A 3,192-nucleotide genomic window follows, 5' to 3' on the forward strand; every position below is an offset into this window, starting at 1 on the left:
AACAATAATAAAATCATCCAAGAAATTAGGCATCACATTGAAGTGCTTCTCAAATGACAAATCTGGCAAAGTAGAGTGAAAAACTGATGGGGAAAACACCATTACTCTCCACATGTCCACCTCTGTCTGCCACAGTACATACATATACGAAAGACTCTTACCTGGATAGGAGTCTCAACTGTGGGGTGAGGAACCTCATCCAGCCATGGATATGGTGCTGTCCTTTACCCACTGACCTCTTGGATCAAGTTTGAGGCCCTTTTGATAGAGAATGAGGGCTAGAAATGGACTACGTTCCTGGGAAACTCTGAATGCAGGGTGGGCTGTCTTGGGCACAGGCCAGAAAGTGGAGCCTGTGCCATTCTCCCTGACTCTACTCAGAATCTAGCACTGGCAGATGGCAAACTGGAGGCTCCTTGACTATGTCAAGCCTCATTGCTCAAGATGGCACCGTCAACACAATACTGGGGTGGTTCCTTCAAGCAGCTGCCCTTGACATTGCTAGGTTCAGCGGAAGTAGGAGGGAAAACTTGGAGGCCACTTGGTGTTTGTAGTTGGCGAAATGGTTCACTTCGAGGACTCCAGGGAATATGAGGAGGAAATCCAAGGAAGTCTCAGTTCTTCCTTGGTAGATCTAGCTGGTGGGGAATAGAGGCAGTAGATGACTGTAACATTGGTTGACTATCAGGTGTTTGAATTCACTGTGATTTCAAATTTTATAATAAAGCATATTTTCAGTTGGGGGGGTGTATTGGTATAACCTTTTTTGGAGTTTTCTCTTAGTCTGAAATAGAAAAAGATTCTGGGGTACGTTTATGGAGTTAGTAGCCCACAAGGAATTCCTGAACTGCATCATTCATAAGTAGTTATTACAACAAAACGGTTGAGGGCAAACATGCACAACTTTCTGGGTAATGTTATTTATGTATTTAGTTTTATTTTAAAAGTATGCATTTAATTTTATTTTAAATATATTTCAAATTTAATTCTATGTATTTTATTTTATTTTATTTCAAATAATGGTGAATCTCTACAATGATAGTAAGAGATGGTGAGTGATCTGAAATAATATTGTTCCATGCTGAAATGTGTTGGCTGTTGAAGCAGTCTTCTGACTTACAGAACGTTCCTGATCTGCTTCCACTTCTTAAAATGTGCACTTGTTGTGAGCATAAAATGAGAGACTGCGTATAAATTGTGTGGCACAGTAGAGTCTAAATAATTGGTAAACCACTATCTCCATAAGCTATAAAGGGCTTAGCTTAATACATCTATAAAGGCAGGGTTTCAATGGTGGGTATTCTGTTTTTAATTTGGAGTTCCACTTTTATAAGATTTGGGTAACAGTTTCTGGGTGTGAAGGAAACTATGAATACGCAAGTTAGAAATGAGCCATGTGAATGTGGCAGCCATGTTTTGGCATGCCTTTCTGCCCAGTGAGCCTTTCTCTGCCTGTGTCTTTCTGCCCAGTGAGACTTTCTGCCCATTGCTCCCACCTACAACCTCTCTATCAGAAGCCTGGGAAGCCGTGTTATTTCATGACCCAACCCTCAATTACTGAAGATCAGAAGGAAAATGGTCATGTGACCCAAACTGGGCTAATTGTACTGCTCCCCAAAGCATGAGTATGAAGTTAGGGCAGTGAGAGAGATTGTTTTAGCTTGGTTTCCCCCAAAACTCCAGGTAAGGATTTCAGCGAAGACGTTTATTTGAGAGGAGATCCCAGGAAAACATCTGCGGGGGAGTGGAAACTAGGGAAGGAAAAATATGCCAAAAAAAGTTCAGCCAACAAGGGATGACTTGGGAACTGCAGTTTAATGTTGTTAAAGAATTTAGGGTAGAGTGTGTCTGAATTACCCCATCCTATGGGGTGAGGAAACTAAGATACTCATCCATCCCTTGGTATTACTCTTGGCTAAGAGCTGCTTTCAGGAGGTGCTAATTCACAGACACTGTCTGTGGGCAGAGCAGACCCAAGCAACCAGAGGTGACTTAGGGATCAGGAGTTGCGAGTGTGGGCATGGAGTAGTGGGCTAGTGGATACAGAAGTCTTCAGGCCTTGAGAGGATATGAGAAAGGCACTGTCAGAGTCTGATTACTGAATCAATCAGTTATCAGTAGATGAATGATTTAAACAAAAAGGCTGAGGGCAAAATTGCAAGCCTCTGTAAGCTGGTGAAGAAGAGAAAGCTATTCGTTAGACAGAGGGTGGAGAAGGGAGTAGCAGATACAGAGACAAGTAAGAGAGAACGTGTGGTCCCTAAAATATGACAACGGTGAACTGGTGTGTAACATCTCAGCTCACATACAATTTGGCTGTGTTACATTTTTCTGTTTCTAGATTATGTGAAAATAGCTGCCCCCTCCCCTCTTTTTTCTAGTCTGAGTAGCAACCGTTCATAAAATGTGGTGGATTCTATCTTCCAGAAATGGCCCCAGCGGCGTTTCCGTATTCCATGCTCTTCAGAACAGGAATGCTCCCCCATTCAAAGGCTAAACCTACTTTCCTTCCCCCTGAGATTATGCGTCCCTTTGTAGCATCGTTGGTAAAAGTGGGGCTGTATGACCTTGGATACTAGGTCACACAAAGTGGGTTTTCCGTTTGGCTTTCTTTCTCCATGTGCTCCTCCTGGAAATCCAGCTCCCACGTTGTGAGGAAGCCCCGGTCATGGTGGGAGGCTGTTTGTGAGAATCCAGGTGGTAGTTCCGACTGAAGTCTTACCTGGAAGCCAGCCGCGACTGCTGGAGATGTGTGAATGTCTGATCCTGGAGATAATTCCAGGGCCCATATTGAATTCGCCCATCCGGAAACCACGTGGAGCAGAGGTGAGCGGTCCTCAGTGAACCTCCACCCAGACTGCAGATCTGAGGGCAACATATATGTTATCTTTGTTTCCACTCACTAAGTTTTTGTCTAGCTTGCCTGTCGCATAGCCCTGGATAACTGGAACACAAGACAAGGTTATCTGTGGTTTAATATTTGGTCTTCCGAGTGGTTCAGAGTGGCACAAATGCTTAGTTAGGCAGCCACCCACTTATTGTCAAATAAAACTGTTTTTCTCGCCCCCGCCCCAGCCCATTAGCACTACTGAGCCCTTCACGAGGAGTTTTTTGTGAGCTCACTGGTTGGTAGCATCAAAACCCTATCTGTAAACTCTTGCCCTCTTACCCCCAGCCCAGTGAGTGCCATTA

Source organism: Mustela erminea, chromosome 12 (assembly GCF_009829155.1).
Source record: "Mustela erminea isolate mMusErm1 chromosome 12, mMusErm1.Pri, whole genome shotgun sequence".
NCBI lineage: Eukaryota > Metazoa > Chordata > Mammalia > Carnivora > Mustelidae > Mustela > Mustela erminea.